Source organism: Oncorhynchus kisutch, linkage group LG27 (assembly GCF_002021735.2).
Source record: "Oncorhynchus kisutch isolate 150728-3 linkage group LG27, Okis_V2, whole genome shotgun sequence".
In the NCBI taxonomy this organism is placed as follows: Eukaryota; Metazoa; Chordata; class Actinopteri; order Salmoniformes; family Salmonidae; genus Oncorhynchus; species Oncorhynchus kisutch.
Window position 1 is genome coordinate 8,157,171 of NC_034200.2, and position 21,183 is coordinate 8,178,353.

General features: G+C 45.0%; 1 protein-coding gene and 1 long non-coding RNA gene across 3 annotated transcripts in view; one reads left to right on the top strand and one right to left on the bottom strand.

Moving 5' to 3' along the window:
* Window positions 1–2,205: 2,205 nt before the first annotated feature.
* LOC109900325 (uncharacterized) lies at window positions 2,206–6,508 on the bottom strand. The gene is made up of 3 exons (XR_002256580.2): window positions 6,088–6,508; window positions 5,279–5,366; window positions 2,206–2,729 (listed from the first exon to the last, which is right to left on the bottom strand). It is a non-coding gene; the product is annotated as an uncharacterized LOC109900325 (long non-coding RNA).
* Window positions 6,509–6,621: 113 nt separating this feature from the next.
* LOC116357768 (uncharacterized) overlaps window positions 6,622–21,183 on the top strand; it is a 34,815-nt gene continuing 20,253 nt past the window's right edge. For both annotated transcript variants that reach the window (XM_031806383.1, XM_031806382.1), the window contains exon 1: window positions 6,622–6,903. The gene's annotated coding sequence lies outside the window, so the exon portion shown is untranslated. The remainder of the gene's footprint in view (window positions 6,904–21,183) is intronic.

Here is a 21,183-nt window from a genome sequence, read left to right on the forward strand (position 1 = left end):
CTTCTGGGCCCAGCTGGGGTCTTTCCTCTTCATCCAGAGCCACTGACTGCTGCCTTCTGCCGCCTCCGATACAGCTTTGATTGCCGAATGCTGGCTCTGGCCCTTAATTCCCAGGTTTCTAAGCAGTCTGGTTGTAGATGTTTGCACAAAACCTCTGCAGCCCACCTCCACTGGTCGGACTTCTGTGTTCCAGCCATGATGCCGTGCTTCGGCAGCTAGATCGGCATAGCGCAGATGTTTTCGCTCATAAGCCTCATCTACTGAGTCCTCCCAGGGTACTGTGAGCTCAATGATGAAGACCTTCTTGAGCGAACGGGACCAGAGCACCATGTCAGGTCTTAGGGTGGTGGTTGCGATCTCCGGAGGAAACACAAGTTGCCGGCCAATGTCAGCTAGCATTTTCCAGTCTCGGGCCAAGCGCAGCTGGTCTCGCTCTAATGGTGTAGAGCCGCTCTTCTGTGGATTAGCCCCTTCGCGGACAAAGGTCGTCCGTAAGGGGTGTGATGCTGCTGGGGCTGGTAGGGAGTTGGTGGCAGCTCGCTTGTCCTCTAGGGTGGACGCAAGGTTTTTAAGGACTTGGTTGTGACGCCAAGTGTAGCGTCCTTGGGTGAGGCTTGTTTTACACCCTGTGAGAATGTGCCTGAGGTTGGCTGGCATGGAACAGAGGGCACAGTCCGGATCTTCACCATGCCATTGGTGAAGATTAACTGGTGTTGGAAGGACGTCATATGTTGCTCTGATGGAAAAGCTCAACCGCCTCGCTTCCATGGCCCACAGATCCTTCCAGCTGATCTTCCTCTTCTCCACACTGTCCCATCGAGTCCACTGTCCCTGTTTGGCAAAAGAGACTGCCTTGGCCCACCTTGCAGCCTCCTCCTGATTGGCGTACTTCCTGCACTACCATCTTCCGCCGCTCTGGTGCAGTGGCCTTACTCCAAGCAGCACAGCTAGTTAGCCCAAGGCCTCCTCTCCCTTGCTGAACATGACCCACAATGTCAGTATGTCTGAGGGCTGCTGTTGTCTCCTGGACTGCTTTTCCTGGCCTCCATTTGCGCCCAGTTGCCAAGGTCGGCGCGTTGTTGCTCACCACTGGATCTCGAGATTCATTCAGTGTCATCTGGGGCCTGGTTTTTGCACACTTGAATTCCTCTGTTAGACTGGTGAGAGGCAGCTTGAGGACACCATCTCCATAGAGGCCTATGGTGGTAAGGCATCGTGGAACTCCGAGCCACTTCTTTAAGTAGCCTGTGACTCCTCTTTCCATCTTCTCCACTGTTGAGATTGTAACCTCATACACTGCTAGGGGCCACAACACCCGGAGTAGGAGACCATACTGCAGACACCAGGCCTTTAACTTTCCAGGTAGCTGGGTGTTGGCGATGGACTGTAGGCTACTACTGATGTCTTTACGCAGCTGTTGCACCTGGTCTTTGTCCTTCAGGCTTGCATCATACCACCTTCCAAGGCTTTTTACCGGCTGCTCAGACACTGTTGGGATTTGGTCATCTCCGATGAAGAACTTCAGGTCAGAGAGTATTCCCTTCACAATCGAGATGCTGCGTGACTTGGATGGTTTAATCTTCATACGGGCCCAGCTGATGTTCTCCTCGAGTTTTCTGAGCAGTCTCCTGATGCATGGGACAGTGGTGGTCAATGGTGTAATATCGTCCATGTAGGCTCTGAGTGGAGGGAGGCGGAAACCAGAGTCGCTGTCCACCAGCAACCCATTTTGAGGATCTGATGATAACCTCCATTGCCATTATGAATGCCAACGGAGAAATGGTACATCCCGCCATTATACCTACATTCAGGCACTGCCATGAGGTGGTGAAGCAGAACTGCGGATCCTGGAAGTACGACTTCACCAGGGTTGTGATGGTGTCCGGTATGTGGAAAAATCTGAAGGCAGACCACAGGAGTTCATGGGGCACAGAGCCAAATGCATTGGCGAGGTCGAGGACGGAGGTCCCTTTTCTCCACCATGGCCATTTGGATCTGGTGCCAGATCATGCTGGAATGTTCAAAGCAGCCAGAGAACCCTGATATTCCTGCCTTCTGTGCAGATGTATCGAGGTACGCATTCCTTTGCAGGTACTCGGCCATCCTCTGGGCAATGAAGATTTTACCCTCGATATTCAGTAAGGAGATTGGGCGGAATTGGCTGATGTTCACAATAATAATGACAAAGCAAAAACAGGTTCTTAGTATTGTTTGCAAATTTATTGTTGAATCTACATAAAGTTCTTCATACATGAGTTGTCATGCAGTCATATGCTGTTCTGACCTTGTGTGCAAAGTCAAATGTCACGGACAAATCAATATGAAAATAGATATGTTCTATCTTCAGGACCCCGCCTGTATATTTAGAACCAAATACTTTTAGACTTTTACTCAAGTAGTATTTTACTGCATAACTTTCACTTTTACTTGAGTAACTTTCTATAAAGGTATCTTTACTTTTACTCATGTATGATAAATCAGGTGACTTTGTCATGTTATTGTGGGAGAGAGACAGAAAGAGCGAGAGAGAGACAGAGAACGAGGGATATAGATAGAGATGAAGGACAGAGAGAGACAGAGGAGAGAGAGAGGTGGGTCACTGCTTCTGCCGGGGACACTGGGTTCTCTGGGCATTATCTTGGGGACTTGCTGCTGCAAGATTGGAGGTTCCTGTTGAGAAGGCATGGTCTGTTCCTGTAGGGTTATTCTTCTTTCCTTAGCATACATTTCTGCAAAGAAACAGTACAGTTAGCCAGGGGCTATGTTGATCACCAGATAACCACATAATATACACTGAACAAAAACGCAACATGCAACAATTTCTACGATTTTACTGAGTTACAGTTCATGTAAGGAAATAGTAAATTCAAATAAATTAATTAGGCCCTAATATTTGGATTTCACATGACTGGGAATACAGATATGCATGTTGGTCAAAGATACCTTTAAAAAGTAGGGGCTTGGATCAGAAAACCAGTCAGTATCTGGTGTGACCACCACATAGAGTTGATCAAGCTGTTGATTGTGGCCTGTGGAATGTTGTTCCACTCCTCTTCAATGGCTATGCAAAGTTGCTGGATATTGGCGGGAACTGGAACACGCTGTCAAACACGTCAATCCAGAGCATCCCAAACAGGCTCAATGGGTGACATGTCTGGTGAGTATGCAGGCCATGGAAGAACTGGGACATTTTCAGCTTCCAGGAATTGTGTACAGATCCTTGCAACATGGGACCGTACATGAGGTGACTGCGGCAGATGAATGGCACGACAATGGGCCTCAGAATCTCGTTATGGTATCTCTGTACGTTCAAATTACCATCGATAAAATGTTGGAGACGACTTATGGTAGGGAAATTAGCATAAAATGATCTGGCAACAACTCTAGTGGACATTCCTGCAGTCAGCATTCCAATTACATGCTCCCTCAAAAAATTGTACATCTGTGGCATTGTGTGACAAAGCTGCACATTGTAGAGTAGCCTTTTATTGTCCCCAGCACAAGGTGCACATGTGTATTGATCATGCTGTTTATTCAGGAGAAATGCTCACTAACAGGGATGTAAACAAATTTGTGCACAACATTTGAGAAAAATAAGCTTTTTGTGCGTATTACACATTTGTGGGATTTTTTATTTCAGCTCAGGAAACATGGGACCAACACCTTACATGTTGCATTTATATTTTGGTTTAGTATAGTATTAGAAGCATCATGTTACATCCATATGTCACATTTAGCAGGGATGGACAGGGTTTTGGTACTGTATAATGGCTAGTGCATTGGCGAGGTCGAGGTGTAGTGATGTAAAATGCGGTAAGTAAAGGAGCGTGAGAGAAATTAAATGAGAGGAAGAGAGACAATGTATACTCAGTTGTAACTAAACTCCCTTGTTTTAAGGATAGGAGCTCTGCTGCCAGTAAGTTACTGTAGTTGAAACTCCCCCAGTGCATCTGTGTGAGGTGAATTCACACTACGGCCCATAATGGTTTTAGTACACTTTGTGTAAAGGCTTCTTAACATCAAGACAGCCATGGCAGACGGTTTACATCGTTTTAATGCTCATCAAACCATTCAGTGACCACTCGTGCCCTGTGGATGGGGGAATTGTCATTCTATGGGGGAATAGCCATGGTATCCAAAATAATGGGTAACTGGACCTGCCCAGCATTTTTATACATGACCCTAAGCATGATGGGATGTTAATTATTTAACTACCTCAAGAACCACACCTGTGTGGAAGCACCTTCTTTCAGTATACTTTGTATCCCTCATTTACTCAAGGTGTCCTTTATTTTGGCAGTCACACTATATATACAAAAGTATGTGGACAACCCTTCAAATTAGTGGGTTTGGCTATTTCAGCCAAACCACGTTCTGACAGGTGTATAAAATCGAGCACATAGCCATGCAACCTCCATGCACAAACATTGGCAGCAGAATGGCCTTACTGAAGAGCTCAGTGCCACCGTCATAGGATGCCACCTTTCCAACAAGTCATTTCGTCAAATTTCTGCACAGCTAGAGCTGACCCGGTCAACTGTAAGTTCTGTTATTGTGACGTGGAAACGTCTAGGAACAACAACAGCTTAGATGAGAAGTGGTAGGGCACACAAGCTCATAGAATGGGACTGCTGTAGCGCATAAAAATTGTCTGTCCTGTCCACAGTGCACAAAGCGAGATCCATACAGAAATGGTTTGTTGAGATTGGTGTGGAAGAACTTGACTGGCCTGCACAGAGCCCTGACCTCAACCCCATCGAACACCTTTGGGATGAATTGGAACGCCGACTGCAAGCCAGGCCTAATCGCCCAACATATCCGTGCCGACCTCACTAATACCCTTGTGGCTGAATGGACGCAAGTGGAAAGCCTTCCCATAAGATTGGAGGCTGTTATAGCAGCAAAGGGGGGACCCACTCAATATTAATGCCCATGATTTTGGAATGAGGATTTTGAAGTGTCACATACTTTTGGTCATGTAGTATACCTATAGATCACACAGCTGGTAAAGGAGAAAAGCCATCACAATGCTTGGTTGTGTCACTCATGTTTCCTGGCTCAGTAATACTTAGCAATATTTGATTGATGGTCTGCCACAGGAACTAAAACAGTGCCTGACTCATGCTCTTTGTTGCGGTCAGTGAGTTTTAGTTGCGTCAGTGGTCTACACCAAGTGTGTGTGTGTGTGTGTGTGTGTGTGTGTGTGTGTGTGTATATATATATATGCGTGTGTGTGTGTGTGTGTGTGTGCGTGTATGTGCATGTGTGTGTTCCTTACCTGGAACTGGTCTGCGGGCTTTTGAGGGGGAGGCTCTGGCCTGCCTAACTCCTCCTCAAACATCTCAAAACTCTCTTCCATCTTTGCCCTGACAGGGAGAGAAAAAGATAGAGGGAGAAATAGAGGGGGAAATGAGAAAAGGGAGGGAAAGAGAAAGAGATTTATAGAACTGGCACAGTCTGTATTTTTGCTTGTTGTCAATAGACATGTAGTTGCATTATTCACATATTGCAGATCTGTATATCAGCTATTATATAATCAGTCATTACAAAAATAGATATTGTGTATAAACCAACACATTACAGCTATTGTATGCTCAATTGCTTTGTAATATACCTAAATACCTTGGTAAAGCAACAACAACAAAGCAATAAAGGCCTCCCAACAACTTCTTTAGCACGTGAATAACTTGAGGCCCTAAATGATTACATTCTAATTAACTGAAGCCATAGTTGAGGACATTACATTTCTGATCTAACCCTGAACTAATTTTATAACAGTCCTAAAAATAGGGATGAGTCCAAACCAACCTTTCTAATAGTATATGTCGTGACCCACGGACCTATTAATTGTCGCGATGTGTTACTGCAGCCTTTCTTAAAAGTATGGGTCACGACCCAAAGTCGGTCGCAGACCTGTTAATGGTGGGTCGCGAAGTGTTAGAGTAAATGTATCATTATTTCATGAATTACTGGAATTGATTTGGCCTAGTGCAAATGCGCTCTGTTCAGTGCGCTCTCTGCTTGGCAGCGGTGTCAGTTTGGCAGCTGCCGAGTGGGAGGGAAATGCCCGTGTGCTTCGCGGTTTACCAGATATTTTTTCTGCAGTTTTCTTGAAGATCTCTCCAAGACCCACACGCTGCAGCGCTGTCGTTCAGCAGCAGATGATGTGCTGTCCGCCAATGACTTGTCATTCCTACTCGCCATCACTCACTGCCATCAAATAGAGTCAAGCTAGCCACAAATTTTGACTGAGCTCAATCATCATGAAACGCAAATACAGCGACGAGTTTCTCTCTCTTGGGGTGGGTTCGTAACTTCAATCTGGAGTGCCAGAGTGCGCGTTCGTAAATTCAGAGTTGTCAGATTGTCCTTTCGTAAATTCAGAGCGTTGCGCTCTCGGGGGGTACAATGGATGAGTAAAGTTGATCCGAGCGTTTTGACCTCACAACCGCAGTCAAGCACTGAAGCTAACTGGCTAACTTGCTGGTTACTTCCAGACACAAGTATAACCAGCAGAACTGGTTATACTGTTTTCATGTTATCCAGAGCCTTGTTGACTGTAACTGTGCTACTGGCAACAATTGAATTACATTTTTCCCCCAACGTTTACTGACACCGACCATATTCAACGGGTGTTGAGCGTTCGTAAATGCATCAGTTATTCTGCGCTCTGGCACACTCAGACGAGAGTGCTCTGAAATCGGAGTAGATAGCCAGATCGAATTTACGAACGCACCCTTGTTTCATACAAACTTTGAGAAATAAAGAGGAGTAATAAGTCTCTCAAAAGGAAAACATTTAAATGACACAACCTGACCAAACATCAACAGCATGACGGTAAAACCAGGGAGTTCTTTCAGAACAGGGTGGAATGCTTCAGGAAACTGCTTCGACAGTGGAAAAGTAAGTCGGCTAGCATGGCATTGTTGTCATTTTATAACAGGTGATGATGATAAGCAGAAATAAGGGAGTACTATCTCTCACAGTAGTAGAAGTGAGTTTCTCTTTCAAACAATTCGCTTGTACACAGCTAATAGCTAACGTTAGCCAAAGCAAGCTAGCTAGCTACTGATAGTGTGCAACCCTAAGTAACAGTATATAAACTCAACAAAAAAAGAAACGTCCTCTCACTGTCAACTGCGTTTATTTTCAGCAAACTTAACATGTGTACATATTTGTATGAGCATAAGCTTCAACAACAGACATAAACTGAACAAGTTCCACAGACCTGTGACTAACAGAAATTGAATAATGTGTCCCTGAACAAAGGGGGGGTCAAAATCAAAAGTGGCCACCAGCTGCAATAAGTACTGCAGTCCTCATGGTGAGGACCTGCCTTTGCAACAGGCCTACAAGCCCTCAGTCCAGCCTCTCTCAGCCTATTACGGACAGCCTGAGCACTGATGGAGGGATTGTGCGTTCCTGGTGTAACTCGGGCAGTTGTTGTTGCCATCCTGTACCTGTCCCGCAGGTGTGATGTTCGGATGTACCAATCCTATTGTTACACGTGGTCTGCCACTGCGAGGACGATCAGCTGTCCATCCTGTCTCCTTGTAGCTCTGTCTTACGTGTCTCACAGTACGGACACTGCAATTTATTGCCCTGGCCACATCTGCAGTCCTCATGTCTCCTTGCAGCATGCCAAAGGCACGTTCACATTGATGAGCAGGGACCCTGGGCATCTTTCTTGTGGTGTTTTTCAGAGTCAGTAGAAAGGCCTCTTTAGTGTCCTAAGTTTTCGTAACTGTGACCTTAATTGCCTACCGTCTGTAAGCTGTTAGTGTCTTAACGACCGTTCCACAGGTGCATGTTCATTAATTGTTTATGGTTCATTGAACAAGCATGTGAAACAGTGTTTAAACCAAAGGATCTGTGAAGTTATTTGGATTTTTACAAATTATCTTTGAAGGACAGGGTCCTGAAAAGTGGACGTTTCTTTTTTTGCTGAGTTTATGAAGAAAAATGATCAGACCAACTGTACTTCTTACTGTAAAAATGATTGGTGAAAACACATCTAGGTTGCAACTATTGTGGTTAAAATACAAGTAATCTTTTTTCTGAACTGGAATAAACTGATTGAAGCAAGATGCTTTTTGAGGCAAACACACTCCCACAGTTCTGGGTTGCTCATCTACAGCAGGAAGCGGTCTCCTGCCTGACTGAGAAAGCAGTACATGTTCTGATCCAGTTTGTCACCACATGCCTGTGTGAGTTAGGGTTCTCAACTCTGGCGTAATTAATAAACAAGTACAGAAACAGACTCAATGCTGAGGACGACCTCAGGGTTGCAGTGTCCAAAACTGAGCCCAGAATAAACATGCTTGTTGAAAACTTCAACCAGCCACACACCTCTCATTAGGATAGTGTGTGTTTTTCTGGTCTAGATCTGTGTGATATGATCAGTCAGTTAATTCCAATTTAGAATACAAATGATGTATTGTATTTGAACAATAACAGTTACAACCTAGATTTGTTTTCAACAATACTTTCTACAGTAAGATGTACAGTAGGCCTGATCATTTTTCATCTGTACTGTTTACTTAGGGTTGCACTGTCAAAAACGGAGCCTGTGTGTGTGTTTGTGTAATGTTATACATCTGTGTCATGTGATCAATCCCTTTTTTCCAGCTCAGAATGAAAATGATTTATTGTATTTTAACCACAACCGTTCCAACCTAGACAGATATGTAAGAGTGTTTTTAATGGGGGAAAATAAACATGAATAGCTATTTTATATTTACTTTATTTGTTATTTGCCTATATTGCATTTGTTTTAGGCTGGCATAAGGACAATGACATGTACTTGAAATATAGTTGCATGTTTTCATAAGTTTGGGTCCCAGGAAAAAACAGAATTTTGAATTTTGGTCCCAGGCTGAAAAAGTTTAAGAAACTATAGACAGAGACATTCTAGATACACAGAATTGCAGAGATACATTCCAGCTGTGGTAGCAGCTTGTCACTCCAATTACATGGACGATTCTAACCCTTGAACTCAGACTGTGTCCCCCAGAAAACACCAAGGACCTCTATCACGAGCAGTTGTCCTGTAGCAGGGCTGGGGTGGTGGTAGAGACATCCTCTGTGTGGAGGGTGATAGCCAAGCACAGGTGCAGCCTGGAGAAATAAAAAATAAAAAGCATTTTGTGTCAGCCAGAGGGCTTGAACAAGGCTGGGTGGACTACATCCCAGCTGCCAAATCCAGAGAGAGAAAGAGGGATGGGGGGAGAAAGCAAGGCCAGGGTTATGCTAAATCAGGAATGGCCACTCTTGATGCTGCAGGGATGCTTTGTATGTAGGCTTTTGTTTCAGACCAGAACCCACCTGAGTCAATTATTTCCTTATTTATGAATTAAGTTACCCATGGATGCTTAGAATTCAACTTTGATGTTTTTGGGTCAACACTAAGATGTTTTATTTGTATCAAGCTTTATGGGTGATAACTGGGCCCGGTTTCCTAAAAACATCTTATGGCTAAATTAATCGTTGGAACCTTTGTTAAATCTCAGAGCTGTTTCACCAAAACCATAGTTTCTAAAGTTGCACTTAACAACGCTTGCTAAATAATCATATTGAAATCAATGTCATGTTCAATCAATTTATTCTATTTAGCTAATTGTAGGCTACTGTCTAATTTGTGCCTCAATTTATTTCATGTGTAACAATGTATGCCAAATCGGTGATTTAGTGCATTATTATATGGTAGCCTACGATAAGCCACAATATTTGCAGCCATAGGCCTAGGCCTGTAGGTGATAATCTCTCTATGAGCTGATCCGTCGTCACTATTGTGGAATAATTCTAATGTTAAAGTATGATTTGAATGGAAAAGACTGATCATAGAGCATCGCTGCTGTTCTTTTGATCCTATCAATACACGACACGCCTCAACTACGCACTTGAGCGAACGTTCTCTCTGCATGGTGTTATTGGGAAACTTATGTTACATCTTCAGCCCTTCTACGAAAGATACATCGTAAACCGAAAATCCTTCGCTCATTATTTCAGTAGCCTACCAAATGAGGGTGTCATTTGCAGAATCGGCCACCAGGGAGCTGTACAAGGCCAGAGGTACAGTAGAGGCCAAGCCGGGGCTGATTCAGGTGGTTGAAGTATCCAGTGCATTTCAGTCAGCTGTGTTACCTAATAGTCACATTTAGAGAGAATATGCACATTTCAATGTGTGTCCTTTTGTGATACACAATATTAACTCAAGAAAAATGAGAAAATGCTGAATTATTTGTTTTGGTGATAGTGTTGGAGGGGGTTTTGGAAGAGATGGGTGAGGCTTTGGGACAGGATTTGGGGGTACGGGAGAAACGAGCTGGGAAGCAGGATTAGCTAGTGGGGAGGAAGGCTGAGTAGGGGCATTGTTTGTGGCTGAGCCATTCTTGGTACTGCATGTGATCCGGACGGTGCCTGCCAGTGGTCACTCTCTATCGGGTACAGTGGACAGGATCTGTGGCTCAAATTACACCCTATTCTTCAGATAAGGTACTATTTGGAGATTCTACTCCCCCTATAGTGTACTGCTATTGATCCGTCTGCATAGCAGTGCACTACATAAGGAACAGGGTGTTGTTATTTATTTGGCCCCCTAAGACTCGTTATTTGGTTTTCCTCTAAGACTCGTTGAACGACCCTGAGATTCTATACCAGGCATTATGCACTACTGTATATGCTGCAGTCTCTCATACCCATACTGTACATTGATGGAATGTCTGATTTGGAAGTTATAATGCAGAAGTCTTACTGACTTTATTTTTTATTTTTTTATTTTCTCGCTTAGATGGCTTGTCATCATTGATTAGTCCAAAGGATATGAACTTGTAAGAACTGGAGAGCGGACTGAGTTATTTGTTTGATCAACAAGATTGTGTGTTTTTCCCCTAATTTAATCCAATTTGAAATAACCAGAGAAATCAGAGTGACTCTTGTCAATGCTGTGAGTTAAAATGTTTTAATTGAACCTTTATTTAACCAGGCAAGTCCGTTAAGAACTAATTCTTATTTTACAATGACGGCCAAGCCCCGCCTAACCTGGACGACGCTAGGGCAATTGTGTGCCGCCCTATAGGACTCCCGATCACGGCCGGTTGTGATACAGCCCAGGATCGAACCAGGGTCTGTAGTGATGCCTCTAGCACTGAGGTGCAGTGCCTTAGACCGCTGCACAACTCGGGAGTACAGTATGTAAGTCTTCCAAGTTTATCCCAAAGTCTTGGGACTGTTTCAAGGTCTACGGAAGACCCATATGGACATAGTTTTGGGTAAAGTGGGCTAACAAAGCCGCCGAACTCCCTGTGTCTCAAATTCGCTCACATGTGCGTGCTCGGGTTGGATGTAGCGCTTCTGAATCTGCCGCTTTTGACCTTATGTAATGAAGAAATAGCTCAGAGGGCAAAGTGACTGTCTGTCAACCACGTTCGACCCTCTCTATGCCCTGCCTCCCTACGGGACAGTATGAAGCGTAAAATTCCATTAGCTCTTATTACCTGGCTGCCAGTTAGAGGGTATGATGACTTCACAGACTAAGTAAGCGTGACTGTTCATTCTATTGTTGAACAGTCAGCGACAGTCTGACGATGAGGAACGCAGCCACAGATTGTCAATTGCTGTTACAGCCATTATCACTACAATGCGACCACATGTAACGGTTCTCTTGTGGAGAAGGAGAGTCGGACCAAAATGCGGCATGTAGATTGCGATCCATGTTTAATCAACAAACGTAAAACACGAATCAATACAAACACTACAATGAACGTAAACGAAAACCGAAACAGCCCTATCTGGTGCAAACACAGAGACAGGAACAATCACCTACAAACACACAGTGAAACCCAGGCTACCTAAATATGGTTCCCAATCAGAGACAATGACTAACACCTGCCTCTGATTGAGAACCATATCAGGCCAGACATAGAAATAGACAAACTAGACATGAAACAGAATGCCCACTCAGCTCACACCCTGACCACCCAAAACATAGAAATATACAAAGTAAACTATGGTCAGGGTGTGACAGTACCCCCCCCCCCCCAAGGTGCGGACTCCGGCCGCAAAACCTGAACCTATAGGGGAGGGTCTGGGTGGGCATCTGTCCGCGGTGGCGGCTCTGGTGCTGGACGTGGCCCCCACTTCACCTTAGTCTTCCCCCACCTTGTCCGCTTCCGTGACCTCCTAGCCACGGCAACCATACTTAATAACACGGGACAGAGGGGCAGCTCAGGACAGAGGGGCAGCTCGGGACAGAGGGGCAGCTCGGGACAGAGGGGCAGCTCGGGACAGAGGGGCAGCTCGGGACAGAGGGGCAGCTCGGGACAGAGGGGCAGCTCGGGACAGAGGGGCTCTTCAGACTCCGGCAGCACAGGAGATCCTGGCTGACTGGCGGATCTGGAAGAGTCTGGCTGACTGGCGGATCTGGAAGAGTCTGGCGGATCTGGAAGAGTCTGGCGGATCTGGAAGAGTCTGGCAGACTGGCGGATCTGGAAGAGTCTGGCAGACTGGCGGATCTGGAAGAGTCTGGCAGACTGGCGGATCTGGAAGAGTCTGGCAGACTGGCGGATCTGGAGGATCTGGAAGATTCTGGCAGATCTAGAAGAGTCTGGCAGACTGGCAGATCTAGAAGAGTCTGGCTGACTGGCGGATCCTGGCTGACTGGCAGATCTGGAAGAGTCTGGTTGACTGGCGGATCCTGGCAGATCTGGAAGAGTGACTGACTGGCGGATCTGGAAGAGTCTGACTGACTGGCAGATCTGGAAGAGTCTGGCTGACAGGCAGATCTGGAAGAGTCTGGCAGACTGGCGGATCTGGAAGAGTCTGGCTGACTGGCGGATCTGGAAGAGTCTGGCTGACTGGCGGATCTGGAAGAGTCTGGCTGACTGGCGGATCCTGGCAGACTGACGGCTCTGGCTGCTCCATGCTGACTGGTGGCTCTGGCGGCTCCTTGCAGACTGGCGGCTCTGGCTGCTCCATGCAGACTGGCAGCTCTGGCTGCTCCATGCAGACTGGCAGCTCTGGCTGCGCTAAACAGGCAGGAGACTCCGGCAACGCTGTAGAGGAGGAAGGCTCTGGTAGCGCTGAACAGGCGGGAGACTCCGACAGCGCAGGAGAGGAGGAAGGCTCTGGCAGCGCTGGAGAGGCGAGGCGCACTGTAGGCCTGATGCGTGGTGCTGGCACTGGTGGTACTGGACCGAGAACACTCACAGGAAGCCTGGTGCGGGGAGCTGCTACCGGAGGGCTGGGGTGTGGAGGTGGTACTGGATAGACCGGACCGTGCAGGCGCACTGGAGCTCTTGAGCACAGAGCCTGCCCAACCTTACCTGGTTGAATGCTCTCGGTCGCCCTGCCAGTGCGGCGAGGTGGAAAAGGCCGCACTGGGCTATGCAGGCGAACCGGAGACACCGAGCGCAAGGCTGGTGCCATGTAAGCCGGCCCAAGGAGACGCACTGGGGACCAGATGCGTAGAGCCGGCTTCATGGCATTTGGCTCGACGCTCAATCTAGCCCGGCCGATACGCGGAGCTGGAATATACCGCACCGGGCTATGCACCCGCACTGGGGACACCGTGCGCACCACTGCATAACACGGTGCCTGCCCGGTCTCTCTAGCCCCCCGGTAAGCACAGGTCTCCTGCCTGGCATAGCCATACTCCCTGTGAGCAAAATGCGGCGTGTAGATTGCGATCCATGTTTAATAAACAAACGTAAAACACGAATCAATACAGAAACAAAGAACGTAACGAAAACCGAAACAGCCCTATCTGGTGCAAACACAGAGACAGGAACAATCACCCACAAACACACAGTGAAACCCAGGCTACCTAAATATGGTTCCCAATCAGAGACAATGACTAACACCTGCCTCTGATTGAGAAGCATATCAGGCCAGACATAGAAATAGACAAACTATACATGAAACATAGAATGCCCACTCAGCTCACACCCTGACCAACCAAAACATAGAAATATACAAAGTAAACTATGGTCAGGGTGTGACACCACAGTGCCGGATATGCTCCATTTACGGTTTGTACCAATACTGTGTAAAGTTTGTACCTGTGATTATTAAGAGGGAATAAAATAGAAAATAGTATAAATAAATACTGTTTATTTTGGTATTTTATGAACTTATCATGCCTTCACATCCCTCAAGCCTGCCTCAGTAACATGCAGGGATTAAAGACCAGAGGACATAGCACTTCTAAAACATTTGAAGAAAAGTAGGAATACGGAACTGGAATGGATGAAGGGATGATGATGATGGAGGGATAGAAAAATGGAGGAGAGGTACAGTCATCACAAAACCTGACGAGAAGGCAGGCAAAGCCTGTAAAAAAAAAAAGAAGTTTAGTATGAATCACTGCTTCTGGATTGTTTTCTGCACCGCCTCTGGAGTGTTTTTTTGGGAGAGAGTGAGGGTAAAGCCATTCAATGCAGATCTCTTCAGAATGCTGTAGATTAGTGGTGGGGAATCACGAATCTGCATCCAGCAGAGTGGGATAAACTGTTCTAATCTAGGAGGATTCCACATATGGAGTAACGGAACACTCAGAGGGGGTCAGTGTTCCGGATATATTCTAATGTTCAGACCAAGGACAGAGGTTTGAAAGGACGTTTGGTTGTTTCTGTGGGAGTTCGTCAAAGTGGGTTGATGGAATAAAATGAAAGTGAAGAAGTAGTGTGTTGGCCCGTGAACAAACAATTTACCACCTCCTTGGCTCTGAAATGACATTTCTGTAGGCCTGTAAGGATGGTTATAGATGAGCATTATCCTGAATAATACATCTTAAGACTGGACTGTCATCTGATTGATATTATTCAGCAGTTGTGTCCAGGACATGTTGGGGTAGATAGAAGGTATCACAACTGAAACTCCAGGCTTCCTCTGATACAGGTCGAAATCAATGCATTTGTTCTCTTTGATATTTTTCACTGAGTCCACTCTGCTCTATCTCTCTCTCTCTCGCTTTCTCTATTTGTCTACTTCCCACCTTTGATCTCCCATAAACTACTGTATGTGCTGTACCATATGTACATACCCTCTCTAGTTCTTTTGGAAAATACAAAAATTCTCACTCCGCCTCAGGCGGATGACTGTTCAGACATCTCATCTGGGTGGTGATCCATCCACCATTCTCCCACCAGAGGAGAGGAAAGCAGAGGAGTGATGCCTGAGAATAAAGGGCAGAACAGAGAGTTTTGGGGCTTGGCATGCAGTGGCCTGTAATGAGCAACTGTCCCAGAGGTGGGCTGACACATCCACATTCATGGTGTGTTACCGCACTGTTCTCTGGTTACGTTAGTGTCAAACTACATTGTTTTCCATCAAGTTCAGGCCTTGCACTGCTGCTCATTGATCTTATTAATAGAGCCTCCAGAGGATCCTGGCAGGCTTCTTTTTTCGGTGTTCTGCCAGCAGGTGTCGTTCCCGAAGGGAAGAGGATTGAGTCAGCAAAGAATGAAGAGGTAGATTATTGGAGTACACGTGAGGGTGAATAGAGTAGGTGGGTAGGTGTGTGTATGTGTGAGTGTGTATACAGTGTATGCCTGTTTCTTTCTCTGGTGATGAGTTGGGGAGAGGCAAATGATGTCCCTAGGTAATGACAGCCCCAGTCATTAGAGCTGGCAGTACTTGATACTGGAGTAGCAGGCACAGGTGTTGGTGGGGTGGCTGATAACCACGTAATAAGACCCTGTGCTGAGTGGACACCCGCGGTGACAGGAGAGGAGAGGAAAGAAATGACAGGAAAAGGGAGGGAGAAGGAGGAGAGAAAAGAAGCAGAGCCTGGCTGAAGAGCAGCTGAAAAGGAGCTCTGACATTGGAGAAGTGCACTGACTGTACTGAAGTAATGGAGAGGAGCATCAGAAAGGAGGATGTAGGGCAGCTGGGCAGGGCCAATCAAATCTGCTGTTGACCAACAGCAGAGACGGTAGAGAAAGCAAGACATCTCATGGATGTTTGTATATACAGTACTAGTCAAAGTGTGGACACCTACTCATTCAAGGGTTTTTCTACATTGTAGAATAATAGTGAAGACATCAAAACTATGAAATAACACACATCTAAATATTTTTTATATTTGAGATTCTTCAAAGTAGCCATCCTTTGCCTTGATGACAGCTTTGCACACTTGGCATTCTCTCAACAAGCTTCACCTGGAATGCCTTTCCAACAGGAAGGAGTTCCCACATATGCTGAGCACTTGTTGGCTGCTTTACCTTCACTCATCCCAAACCATCTCAATTGGGTTGAGGTCGGGTGATTGTGGAAGCCAGGTCATCTGATGCAGCACTGGAGGTGTCTTTTGGATCATTGTCCTGTTGAAAAACAAATGATAGTACCACTAAGTGCAAACCAAACGGGATGGTGTATCGCTGCAAAATGCTGTGGTAGCTATGCTGGTTAATGTTGCCTTGAATTCTAAATAAAATCACAGACAGTGTCACCAGCAAAGCACCATCACACCACCTCCTCCATGCTTCATGGTGGGAACCACACATGCGGAGATCATCCATCCCCCTACTCTGCGTCTCACAAAGCCACAGCGGTTGGAAACTGTTGACTATTCAGGCCAAAGGACAGATTTCCACCTGTCTAATGTCCATTGCTTGGCCCAATCAAGTCTCTTCTTGGTGTCCTTTAGTAGTGGTTTCTTTGCAGCAATTCGACCATCAAGGCCTGATTCACGCAGTCTCCTCTGAACAGTTGATGAGATGTGTCTGTTACTTGAACTATGTAAAGCATTTATTTGGGCTGCAATTTCTGTTTTTTGCAACTGCACTTGAAGAAACTTTCAAAGTTCTTGAAATTTTTCCAAATTGACTGACCTTCGTGTCTCAAATTTCTCTTATTTGAGCTGTTCTTGCCATAATATGGACTTGGTCTTTTACCAAATATGTCTATCTTCTGTATACCACCCCTACCTTGTCACAACACAACTGATTGGCTCAAACGCATTAAGATGGAAAGAAATTCAACAAATTAACCTTTACAAGGCACACCTGATAATTGAAATGCATTCCAGGTGACTACCTCATGAAGCTAGTTGAGAGAATGCCAAGAGTGTGAAAAGCTGTCACCAAGGCAAAGGGTGGCTACTTTGAAGAATCTCAAATATAACAAATATTTAGATTTTTTTTAAACACTTTTTTGGTTACTACATGATTCCATGTGTGTTCTTTCATAGTTTTGATGTCGTCACTATTATTCTACAATGTAGAAAATAGTAAAAATAAAAACCCTGGAATGAGTAGTTGTACCACATTTTTACTGGTACTATATATTCTGTCTAAAACAGATGACCACCTCTATGTACACTTTAAATTGGGCACACCTTAAACAACATTAATCATGAATTGTTAGGTGAATGGAACTGGCAAATGGCGGCAACCCAGTAACTTCTAGCAATAGAAAGTTGCGCATGCTTTTGATGCACAACACAAATAACAGGCAGTGCATTCGGAAAGTATTCGTACCACTTGACTTTGTCCTCAATTTGTTACTTTACAGCCTTATTCTACATTGATTAAATAATCCCCCCCATCAATCTACACATCTCATAATGACAAAGCAAAAACAGGGTTTTAGACAATTTTGCAAATATCACATTTACATACAGTGGGGAGAACAAGTATTTGATACACCGCCGATTTTGCAGGTTTGCCTACTTACAAAGCATGTAGAGGTCTGTAATTTTTGTCATAGGTACACTTCAACTGTGAGAGATGGAATCTAAAACAATAATCCAGAAAATCACATTGTATGATTTTTAAGTAATTAATTTGCATTTTATTGCATGACATAAGTATTTGATACATCAGAAAAGCAGAACTTAATATTTGGTACAGAAACCTTTGTTTGCAATTACAGAGATCATACGTTTCCTGTGGTTCTTGACCAGGTTTGCACACACTGCAGCAGGGATTTTGGCCCACTCCTCCATACAGACCTTCGCCAGATCCTTCAGGTTTCGGGGCTGTCGCGGGGCAATACGGACTTTCAGCTCCCTCCAAAGATTTTCTATTGGGTTCAGGTCTGGAGACTGGCTAGGTCACTCCAGGACCTTGAGATGCTTCTCACGGAGCCACTCCTTAGTTGCCCTGGCTGTGTGTTTCGGGTCGTTGTCATGCTGGAAGATCCAACCATGACCCATCTTCAATGCTCTTACTGAGGGAAGGAGGTTGTTGGCCAAGATCTTGCGATACAAGGCCCCATCCATCTTCCCCTCAATACGGTGCAGTCGTCCTGTCCCCTTTGCAGAAAAGCATCCCCAAAGAATTATGTTTCCACCTCCATGCTTCACGGTTGGGATGGTGTTCTTGGGGTTGTACTCATCCTTCTTCCTCCAAACACGGCGAGTGGAGTTTAGACCAAAAAGCTCTATTTTTGTCTCATCAGACCACATGACCTTCTCTCATTCCTCCTCTGGATCATCCAGATGGTCATTGGCAAACTTCAGACGGGCCTGGACATGCGCTGGCTTGAGCAGGGGAGCCTTGCGTGTGCTGCAGGATTTTAATCCATGACGGCGTAGTGTGTTACTAATGGTTTTCTTTGAGACTGTGGTCCCAGCTCTCTTCAGGTCATTGACCAGGTCCCGCCGTGTAGTTCTGGGCTGATCCCTCACCTTCCTCATGATCATTGATGCCCCACGAGGTGAGATCTTGCATGGAGCCCCAGACCAAGGGTGATTGACTGTCATCTTGAACTTCTTCCATTTTCTAATAATTGCGCCAACAGTTGTTGCCTTCTCACCAAGCTGCTTGCCTATTGTCCTGTAGCCCATCCCAGCCTTGTGCAGGTCTACAATTCTACCCTTGATGTCCATACACAGCTCTCTGATCTTGGCCGTTGTGGAGAGGTTGGAGTCTGTTTGATTGAGTGTGTGGACAGGTGTCTTTTATACAGGTAACAAGTTCAAACAGGTGCAGTTAATACAGGTAATGAGTGGAGAACAGGAGGGCTTCTTAAAGAAAAACTAACAGGTCTGTGAGAGCCAGAATTCCTACTGGTTGGTAGGTGATCAAATACTTATGTCATGCAATAAAATGCAAATTAATTACTTAAAAATCATACAATGTGATTTTCTGGATTTTTGTTTTAGATTCCGTCTCTCACAGTTGAAGTGTACCTATGATAAAAATGACAGCCCTCTACGTGCTTTGTAAGTAGGAAAACCTGCAAAATCGGCAGTGTATCAAATACTTGTTCTCCCCACTGTAAGTATTGAGACCCTTTACTCAGTACTTTGTTGAAGCACCATTGCCAGCGATTACCTTCTCAAGTCTTCTTTGGTATGACACTACAAGCTTCGCACACCTGTTTTTGGGGAGTTTATCCCATTCTTCACTGCAGATCCTCTCAAGCTCTGTCAGGTTGGATGAGAGTTGCTGCACACCAATATCAGGTCTCTCCAGAGATGTTTGATCGGCTTCAAGTCCGGGCTCTGCCAGGGCCAGAGCTATAAACTGTAGCTTACTGCCATCAAAGGAGCTAAAAGTGGACCTGACAGCATTTTAGCAACATGAAATCTGAATAAAATCTGTTCATATACACCCTCAAGGAGAATATGACACTTTTTAAAACATTTTTTGACAAGCGAGCACTTAGATATGATAATTTTCACGTATTCATAAATTCTTCGAATGCTGGGGAATTATGCATATGTAGCACGGGAGTAATAGCACGTAGCTGTATTCATCTATATCCACTTGATGGCACTGTCCCTTTAGAGATCCCTAAATAATATGTGCAAGCGGTTATGGGATTGCGCATGCAAAGTGTGAAAGAGTGAGCACAAGCAATTACACTGGAGAGCTGTTGAAATCCATTGTGGGTCCAACGTTACTTTAGATAGATTGACAAGAGGATGTTAGCTTCTTGCTAGCTGAATACCAGTGCTCTCAGAACCACATTGTGGAGTTGATGATAACATTATTTGAAGCTGCTGTACGGACGAGATGAGGATGCACTTTACACTTTACTTTACTAACATTTATTTCACTTGATTCTGATTTAGACTTTACTTTATGATGACTTCACCTTGCTGTGATTTCCCCTCTACGTTATCCTATTTTAAATTTTAGCTTCGACAGAATAAGCAACCCCAAATGAGTTTGAGTCCTGTGCTGGGTTTACTTTAGCCAGTCTACATATACTAAGGCATTTGTGAAAGTTCTAGAGCAAAATAGAGTGGGAAATCAGCCGTGAGTTTGGACAATTAATAGACGCTGCAGTAAATAAAATCTAATAAAATCATCTGCCTTGTCCAGGACCAGAGTCTACGCAGACCAGTGCGCCATAGCCAATCAGAGCTACAGTAGGCCTTTATGCAAACAAGCCATTTGCACAGAGGCCTGCCATCATTCACTTTGAACTGGACTGTGTGTTTACAGGAAGTTGCAACAGCACGACATTAGATCATTAGAATACATTCGCCAAAAGCCACAAAATACACCTGAATGGTTACGATTTCTGCAAATATGTCAATACCCCTTGGGAGTCCTTTTACATTTGGAGTCCTATTGATCAAACAACCATGAAAAGGTAGACTCTCTCCCTCAGTTATGCACATCAACAACAAAATGAACAACAGCTAATCTTCACCAGAGAAGGATGAGCTAACATCTAACGAATGAACATTAGATAAATCCTCTCAAACTTTTTCAGCTGGTTGGTCTTCAAAATTGCACGGATAAACGATGGGGAATTGTAGCCTACTCATCCTTGCCTTCCAACAATGCATGCTTGTCCCAACCATGCACCCAAGGCTAAATGGCTAAAGTTGGCTAGCTTGCTAGCTAGCTACTTCCAGACACAAATGAGAGAACACCTTACTCTGACCATTTTACTCACCCTAGTAGAGCTGGTTAGGTTGTTTACATGTTATCTAGATCTTTTGTGACTAACGTAAATTCACCCACTTTTGTACATCGCCTTGGTCCGTACAATTGAGCTTATTTTAGTGCCCCAAAAATGTAATACTTCCAGATCAACTGTAATGCCAATACCATTGTAAAGCACACTTTCTCCCCTTTCCAACAAAATAAATGACATGATTTAAACGCTGCCCGTTTCTGCATAATTCAAGAAGGCAATGAGCACTGGTCTTTTTAAAAATGGCGGGTGGGGAAGCGAAACTAATGCGTGAGAAGGAGAGATGTTGTGTGGGAAAATAGCTTT